The 9,586-nt window shown below is 44.2% G+C and overlaps 1 long non-coding RNA gene across 1 annotated transcript in view; it reads right to left on the bottom strand.

Annotated features, from left to right (window-relative positions):
• Nucleotides 1-4,623: 4,623 nt before the first annotated feature.
• Nucleotides 4,624-9,586, bottom strand: part of LOC104994222 — a 95,166-nt gene continuing 90,203 nt past the window's right edge. The window contains exon 3 of the long non-coding RNA XR_825927.1: nt 4,624-4,723. This is a non-coding gene — a long non-coding RNA (uncharacterized LOC104994222). The remainder of the gene's footprint in view (nt 4,724-9,586) is intronic.

The following is a 9,586-nucleotide window of genomic DNA, read 5'->3' as shown; positions in this document are numbered from 1 at the left end:
AGCAGTCAGAGGTTCCTTCACGGAAACCCATCTGCAGAGCAGGCAGGAAGGAGGAGGAGGGAGGGGGAGCTTGTGCCCCACCAAACCCATGCCCTCCTCTGTCTTGGCGTCTTCTGCTCCATTTAGGAGAATGCTTTCTGTCCAGTAATGATGAACCCAACGCCATGTGAATGAGATTTGCAGGTGTGAGTGGGAGGCTGCCGGGGCAAACGCGGATGAATGAGAATGTGGAGAGAGGAGGGTTTCTGGGACAGAAGCAGAAGCAAAGGTCATGCTTGAATGAGCAAAAAAAAAAAGACAGACGCCTCTTTCTGAGGGAGTGTAGACAGGTCATCCCAAGAAGCAACTGAGAGCTCTGAGCTTCTGTCAGGGAAGGATGCAACAAAGTGAGCAACGTCTTCAGCAGACAAAAAGAGTCAGAATTGTCTGAAGGCTTGCAAAGTTGGCCAAACCCATGGGAGCCACCTCCCTAGCAGCTCAGGTAACACAGCAGTCTTGATAGGTTAAGCCCCATGAAAGCAAATGAATGGATAAATCAAGGACGCAAATGCCTGTGTGCATACACAAACACTGCGTGCGTGTACGAACAGTGCGTGCATGCCTGCATGCTAAGTCACTTCAGTTGTGTCCTACTCTGCGACCCTCTGGACTGTAGCTTGCCAAGTTCCCTCTGTCCATGGGGATTCTCCAGGCAAGAATACTGGAGTGGGTTGCCATGCCCTCCTCCAGGGCATATTCCTGACCAATGGATTGAACCCTGGTCTCCTGCATTGCAGGCATATTTGTTGGCATCTGAGCCTCCAGGGAAGCCCCCACATAGTAGGCACTAATTTAATAGTTACTGAATGAATGAGTAGGTGGATGAGTCAGTTCAAGCTTCAGAGCCAACCATTTGGTCCAGGAACTATGTCAATTCATTCATTAGTTCATACAGCACATTTATTTTGAGAGACCACTTTGTATCTTTTTTTTAAATTGAAGGATAATTGCTTTACAATATCTACTTTATGTCTTGAACTATGCAGCAACTCAAGACGGAAAAGGTCTGCCCTCCAAATTTCTAGTGGGGAGACAGACAAATAAATACATGAGAAAATAGATAATAAGATAATTTATAAGCAACAGCGAGTGCTATAAAGAAACTAAAATGTATTGTTAGACTAGAGCAGAGGTCAACAAACTTTTTCTGTTAAGGGTCAGAGAGAAAATACTTTGGGTTTTGTGGGCCAAATAATCTCTATTGCAATGACTCAACTCTGCCATTGTAGCCTGGAGGTACCTTGGACAATATGTAAATAATTAACATGGCTTGTATTCAAATAAATCTTCATTTATGGACACTGAAATTTTAATTTCACATAAATTTTATGTTACAAAACATTCTCTTTTTTTAACCATTTAAAATGTAAAAACCATTCTTGACTCTCAGGCCATATAAAAATAAGTTGATGGCCAGATATGGCCCCTAGGCTGTAGTTTGTACACCCCTGAAATTGCATGACAGGGCAAGGAGTAGAGGGGGCTCTTCCAGGAAGGTGACATTTAAGCCTAGATTAGCATGAGGAGAAAGAACTAGACATGCAAAGTGGAGGGAAGAACTTTCTAGGCACAAGAAGGCAGGGTGCAATAGTACACACACACACACACACACACACACACACATAAACACATCCACAGTACTATCCATCATAGACAGGTGTTGAATAGTGGTGAGGGAAAACAGATCTAGAAACATCTGTGTCCCCTACCTTACCATGATTTGGAGCCATGAGGTTGAAGGCGATCCTGGTCACTGGGCTCGTCAGCCAGGTGTGCAGCTCCACACTTTGATGAACCAGCATGTCTCTGAACAAAATAGATTCTGGCTTTACTCACCCTTGTTTCTCTTCTGCAGATTTCCTCATTGTTCAAGATTGCCATTAGATTTTTAAGCAACAGCATCTTTCTAGAAAATTTGTGGGAAAAGCAGTTCACAAAATGAGGTTGTGCTTGTTTGTTTTGTTCAGGGTTTACAACTTTTTTAGTGTTATGGTTTGATTCCTGGATTCTAACCAACATTGATAAGCCTGGTGCATTTCATGGGAGAACATAATCTCATTAAATACAAATTATCAAAAGTCTTCTGGAATTGTGTATGCAAGGGGAGGGCTTCCCTGGTGGCTTATCAGTAAAGAATCCACCTGCAGTCCAGGAGACGCAGGAGATGCAGATTTGATCCCTGTGTCAGGAAGACCCCCTGGAGAAAGGAATGGCAACCCACTACAGTAGTCTTGCCTGGAAAATCCCGTGGATAGAGGAGTGGAGAGCTACAGTCCACGGGGTTGCAAAGAGCTTTAATGACTGAAGAGATGCACTCATGTATGCAAAGGGAAAATGGACAATTCCATCCATCAACCACACACCATGAGAGCTAGGGCTACCATCAAAAACTAGATGAAACAGGTATTTGGAAGCCCCTGCTCTACCTTCTCCAACCCGCACCACGTAGGGATAGAGCATAAGGGGATGACAGAAACAGCCAGCCCCAGGTAAAAGGAACTCGTCTTTGAAGCATATTGTTCTGATTCGTTGGTTTCTGGCCCCTATAGCCTTTGGACTTGAATCAATTCCTGTTCTTGTGGAAGCTACCCAGGTCCATATTTTCCCCTTTCATATGTGGATTTTTACTTTGTTGATTAACATTTCTTGCACAGAATTAAGCCACAGAATAGCATCTCAATCCTTTGTATCCCCAATTGGGGGGCAAAGCAACTCAGCAGTTTTCAAGTCCTGGCAGCATCAAAAGAGCATCTGTAATCAATTACCACCTTCCCCTCACCCCATTTCTCACCATCCATTGCTTAAAAATGGCTAACTTATTTTTTTCCCTCATATCCTTGTAAAAACACATGCACACACTAACACACACATGTGCTCCCAGGCTGAAATCACAAGTGCCAAAGCTCAGCCTGGAGAGAACGTTTATGACTGGGTTATACATCCCTGAAAATAGGGGTTTATAATGGAAACACTGACAGATCATTAACTATAATAGCATAAACCGAGGCACAGAATTTTCACGTTGTCTCCATTTTGTTTGTGTCAGCAGGATTTCCAGGCCCAGAATTTGGTGGGAGCTTACGAGCTGTGCCCAAATGTGTGAGGCAAATTTTCTAGGCAAATATTCTAGACCTGAGAAAATAGCTCAGGTCTAGAATATTCTGTGATGTCTGGATTCAGAAATGATCACGGGAATCTCAGCAGGGAGAAAGCACCACCTAGGCTGCAAGCCTAATCTCTCTCAGCCACTCATCTCCAATGACCTGCTGCTCCTTGCCCTGAGCATGACTTAGTCGTGTGCTTAGACTTAGCATGTGCTTAGTCGTGTCCAACTCTTTGCAACCCCATGGACTGTAGCCTTCCAGGCTCCTCTGTCCACGGGGATTCTCCAAACAAGAACACTGGAGTGGGTTGCCATTTTCTCCTCCAGTTTACTGATATAAAGAAGCAAATTAGAGCAACTGGTTAGTTATCTGATACATGGAAACTATCCCCAGTCAGGTCTTCATTCTGGATCTTAGTCTCTCCTAGGAGATGCATCCACCAACTGATCACCAGTGTTTGGAACATTGACACATAGTAAACACTCAATATGTATTTGGTGCTGCACGCACAGCTGGATGGATCTATGAGCTAATGAAGGAATCGTTGTTGTTGTCATTCAGTCGCTAAGTCATGTCCAATTTTTGCAACCCCAAGGACTATAGCACACCAGGGTTCCTATTCTTCACTATCTCCCAGAGTTTGCTCAAACTCATGTCCATTGAGTCAGTGATGCCATCCAACCATCTCATTCTCTGTCTCCCCCTTCTCTTCCTGCTCTCAATCTTTCCCAGCATCAGGGTCTTTTTCAATAGGTGGCTCTTTGCATCACGGAGCCAAAGTATTGGAGCTTCAGCATCAGTCCTTCCAGTGAATATTCAAGGTTGATTTCCTTTAGGATTGAGTAGTTTGATCTTGCTGTCCAATGGACTCCCAAGAGAACTGATCTCTTTTGGCTTCACTCAGGTTTCCCATCTGTGAAATGAGGGGGTTCAACACCATCAGTGGTTCTCAACTCTGCTTGCACACTGAAATGATGCTGAATCACATTACAAACAGACTAACACCTGGATCCTACCCCCTGACCAAATAAATCAGAATCTCTAGACATGTGGCTTGAGCAGCAATAATTTGAAAAACTCCCCAGGTGGTTCTAATGTAGACTAGACAGTTCTAAAATTCCTTTCTGTGTTTCTAATTCCATGGAGTTTAATTCAGGTCATGAAATTCAAGGCCTAGAATTTGTCTCTCCTCAGTTCAGAGAGGGCTTCCCAGGTATTTAGAATCCACCTGCCAATGCAAGAGATGCCAGTTGGATCCCTGGGTTGGGAAGATCTCCTGGAGAAGGAAATGGCAACCCACTCCAGTATTCTTGCCTGGGAAATCCCATGGACAGAGGAACCTGGCAGGCTACAGTCCATAGGGTCACAAAGAGTTAGACATGACTGAGCAACTGAGCACACATGCATACAGTTCAGAGATAAAAGGAACAAAAGTGAAATGACATGGAGAAATTGTATTTAGGAAACAATAACCATTTATTGAACTCCTCCTCAGTGCCATGCTGTGCATTGCGTGTATTATCTCCAATCCCTCTGACAGGTGGCATTATCCCATCATCCCTGTTTTGCAGATGAGGAACCTGCAGATGAGAAACAAAGTGAATTATCCAAGAGATAAGGAGTCATCCAGGAGAGGCCGCCCTCCCCAGCTGCCACGGGGCGTTGTCAGTCAATCCTTTTCAGAATTAAAGGGTGTTTGGCATCGGCAATGATTTTATGTTCAGGCTGAGTGTTGGAAGAAAGAGAAGTGAGAACTTCAAGACACACCACACAAAACTGTGAGGCTTGGGGAGGAGGACTTCCCTCCCACCCCTGCTCCCCTCCAACGTGAGAAAGGACAAGCCTGCTGCTCCCCCAGGCCTGGGCCAGCTGTCAGAGATGAGCCCTGATAAAGGCCCTGGGCCTCCTCCTTGAATTCCTTTGTTCCAGAACCCATCCCATTAGAAAAAGGTCACACATCTTTGGCCCCTTTTAATTTCAGGGGTGGAGAGGTAAAAGCCCAGTCGGGGAAACATGTGCAATTATGAGCAATTACTTAAACGGCTTTCAGACAAGCCTTGGCCCTCCACCAGCAGGCAGAGGGGCCAGCGTCTGCGTTTTGTAGGCGAGAAGGAGAGAGGGTGGGAAGGTGGGGACGGGGGAGGGGAGACAGCAAAGCCTTTTGTCACTGGGCTACAAAAATAAAAAAAAAACATTGGTATTTCCTGCCACCAGACTAGCTGACACTAACCAGCCCTGCGCAGGGGAACTATTCACTTAAAAGTCATCATTTCCTTTACTTATCTGCCTCTAAAGAAACAAATCTATTAGCAGCAAGAAATCACTCCAGCGGCTTTAACTAAGTGCTTCCCCCGTTGAAAATGCCAAAGCCGTAGCCTTCAGCTCTGCCGGCCATGCCCTGGCCTCCGCTCCTCCCCAGCAGCAGCTCTGAGCTGGCCCGTGTCAGGGCGTCTCTGGCCACTACAGATAACAAGGGCCATTACATTCCAAATCCTTCCCCAACCTCCTCCCCTCCCTTCCGCCAAAACCCCAAACCCAATTTCTCCCTGGCAGATCAAAGGCTGCCCGAGCTACAGGAGAGCTCACTCGATCAATAAACTCCTGACACGGGAATAAACAGAACGATACAATATTTTCCTTCAGGATTTATTTGGTCCCTGGAATAGCCGTGGCTTGCTATGCCTTTCCTTTTGAGACCAATGGAGATTTGGTGTAGAGCTGAAAATAGTTTGCTCTCTGAATTAAAAATCAAACCCCCTGATAGCCTCCCAAACACTTTTCTAGTCTTTGTCGGCCTTAAACACACAAACTGTAAGGGGAAGCCGGTGTTACAGTTGGACTTTTTAGATCTTCCAAAAAGCAACTTGCCTTCCACGCCGACTCAGTGTGCAAGAGTTACTGGAGAGCTACCTAAGCAAGGCAGCCTCATTTTAATAATTAACTTGGCAATTTAGAAACTATAATAAAAATTAATATGCTTCTCCCATTGTTCATCCTAAAGAATTCTAAAGTACTCCACAGACAATGGTCTGAAACTATGGATAAAAAAGTACAATGATTCAAAAAAAGTTAAATGCAAGGATGCTGTGCATTTGGGATACACCAATTGTTTTTAAACCCTTAAGGATATTCATTTTAGAAATCAATTCCATTGACTCCTCTATCACTCTCCTATGACTGTTTCTTTGATACTGAAATCCTTAACTCATGAAATTGGAGGAGAGAGAATATGTAGAGCTGAGTTGCTGAAATAGTCCATGGAACTCATTTAGTATCTAGCATCTAGTTTGCCCCATTAATTATGATGTTACATTTACTCACACATGCCTTCATGTGTATCACATATATATTACAATTTTAGAAATAAAGTTTTGTATCTTCCTTCTTTGTAAGATACATAAATGTGCATTTAGATCAATTTGAGCTTGTCCTTAGTTTGGAAAACGTTCCACAAAGATTACTGAGGTATGTTGTTGTTGTTGTTTAGTTGCTAAGTCACGTCTGACTCTTTGCAATCCCATGGACTGCAGCCTGCCAGGCTCCTCTGTCCATGGGATTTCCCGGGCAAGAATACTGGAGTGGGCTGCCGCTTCCTTCTCCAGGCGATCTTCTTGATCCAGGGATCAAACCCATGTCTCCTGCATTGCTGGCAGACTTTTTACCACTGAGTTACCTGGGAAGCCCCAGAGGGACTTTAGTATTAATACTATTACTAATATTAATTTAATGTTAATCCATCCTAATTTAGACTCCAGATAAGAGAAAGCAAAGTACATTAGCAGCATAGGCCAGAAGATGAGAAAAACAAGGGGGAAAACGGTGTCTTATGATACAATGATAGTTACAGCTTAAGCCTAGAATACAGACAATAGTGTGTGTCAACTTTACCTTTATAGCCTACAAGAAGAATGGGGACTCCTTGCCAAGCTGTCTGTATATTTTCTCCTACAGAATGACTTCAGATTGACAATTACCGTTTATTGAGACCTCACATTTACCCGGCACAGAGTTAAGCACTTGACAAGCTTTACATTATTTCCTTTAGTCCTCACGTAAGAGTCCGATGAAATAGGTACCATTTAACTGATGAGTTATGTGGTCCTAAAGAGGTTAACTGTCTTCCCCAAGCTCACATGGAAGTAACTGGAAATGCTGGGATTTGAATGGAGGCATCTGACTTCAGAGCTGGCATGTGAACTGCCAGCCTGAGACAAAACAGCCTGCAAGTTCCCTCCCAGCCCAGCACTTTTAACTTCCACCGAGAGGCAGTAGCCTTTCTCTTCCATAACATCTTCCCCAGTCTTCTCCATCCAAACTTTTATATGACCTGAGCAATGGATATGTTTACATTGACTATCTCCAAGTATATTCATTATTTTTCAAACACTTTTCCCTTATCCTTGTATTTCTGTCAATTAAGCCAGGAGAAAATCAACATTTCACGGAGGAGAGCATGGATGATTAAGTACATTGGTGGGGACCTAGAAGCGGGTCTAGCAATGCCATGTACCTTCAGGTTTGTGACCTTCAGGAAACACATCTTTTACATTAATTTCCTTAGTTTTCAAGTGCACCATTTTAAAGAAGCCTGGCATGATTTATTGAAGTCTGTCTCCCAGCAGGAGTATTTTCCTTTTCCTCCTCTTAGCACAATGATTTGCACTAATCCTTTTGAGGAGCAGTGGAGAAGTCTTTTGTTCTATTAAGGTAACATGCAGCTGTCTTTACACCCAGTGTTCAGTGACTACTTTGCCAGCACTTTCAAGTAGTTCACCGTGAAAGTTCAGAGTCAAACAGTCTTTGATGCATGTATACCATGTCACTGCTGTTTAGTCACTAAAGTCATGTCCAGCTCTTTTGCAACCCCATGGATTGTAGCCCACCAGGCTCCTCTACCAGGGATTTCCCAGGCAAGAATACTAAAGTGCGTTGCCATTTCCTTTCTCATGGAGATCTTCATGACCCAGGGATCAAACCCGAGTCTCCTGCTTGGCAGGCGGATTTTTTACCACTGACCCACCAGGGAATCTCACACATATACCATCAGATCAGATCAGATCAGTCGCTCAGTCGTGTCTGACTCTTTGCGACCCCATGAATCGCAGCACGCCAGGCCTCCCTGCCCATCACCAACTCCCGGAGTTCACCCAGACTCACGTCCATCGAGTCAGTGATGCCATCCAGCCATCTCATCCTCTGTCGTCCCCTTCTCCTCTTGCCCCCAATCCCTCCCAGCATCAGAGTCTTTTCCAATGAGTCAACTCTTCACGTGAGGTGGCCAAAGTACTGGAGTTTCAGCTTTAGCATCATTCCTTCCAAAGAAATCCAAATCCCAGGGCTGATCTCCTTCAGAATGGACTGGTTGGATCTCCTTGCAGTCCAAGGGACTCTCAAGAGTCTTCTCCAACACCACAGTTCAAAAGCATCAATTCTTTGGCGCTCAGCCTTCTTCACAGTCCAACTCTCACATCCATACATGACCACAGGAAAAACCATAGCCTCGACTAGACGGACCTTTGTTGGCAAAGTAATGTCTCTGCTTTTCAATATGCTATCTAGTTTGGTCATAATTTTCCTTCTAAGGAGTACGCGTCTTTTAATTTCATGGCTGCAGTCACCATCTGTAGTGATTTTGGAGCCCCAAAAAATAGTCTGACACTGTTTCCACTGTTTCCCCATCTATTTTCCAAGATGTGATGGGACCAGATGCCATGATCTTCGTTTTCTGAATGTTGAGCTTTAAGCCAACTTTTTCACTCTCCACTTCCACTTTCATCAAGAGGCTTTTTAGTTCCTCTTCACTTTCTGCCATGAGGGTGCTGTCATCTGCATATCTGAGGTTATTGATATTTCTCCCAGCAATCTTGATTCCAGTTTGTGTTTCTTCCAGTCCAGCGTTTCTCATGATGTACTCTGCATAGAAGTTAAATAAACAGGGTGACAATATACAGCCTTAACGAACTCCTTTTCCTATTTGGAACCAGTCTGTTGTTCCATGTCCAGTTCTAACTGTTGCTTCCTGACCTGCATACAGATTTCTCAAGAGGCAGATCCGGTGGTCTGGTATTCCCATCTCTTTCAGAAGTTTCCGCAGTTGATTGTGATCCACACAGTCAAAGGCTTTGGCATAGTCAATAAAGCAGAAATAGATGCTTTTCTGGAACTCTCCTGATTTTTCCATGGTCCAACAGATGTTGGCAATTTGATCTCTGGTTCCTCTGCCTTTTCTAAAACCAGCTTGAACATCAGGAAGTTCACAGTTCACATATTGCTGAAGCCTGGCTTGGAGAATTTTGAGCATTACTTTACTAGCGTGTGAGATGAGTGCAATTGTGCGATAGTTTGAGCATTCTTTGGCATTGCTTTTCTTTGGGATTGGAATGAAAACTGACCTTTTCCAGTCCTGTGGCCACTGCTGAGTTTTCCAAATTTGCTGGCATATT

This window comes from Bison bison, unplaced genomic scaffold (assembly GCF_000754665.1).
Source record: "Bison bison bison isolate TAMUID 2011002044 unplaced genomic scaffold, Bison_UMD1.0 scf7180017864254, whole genome shotgun sequence".
Taxonomy (NCBI): Eukaryota; Metazoa; Chordata; class Mammalia; order Artiodactyla; family Bovidae; genus Bison; species Bison bison.
The sequence above is the reverse complement of the archived record's forward strand: the minus strand, read 5'-3'. Positions and strand labels throughout refer to the sequence as shown.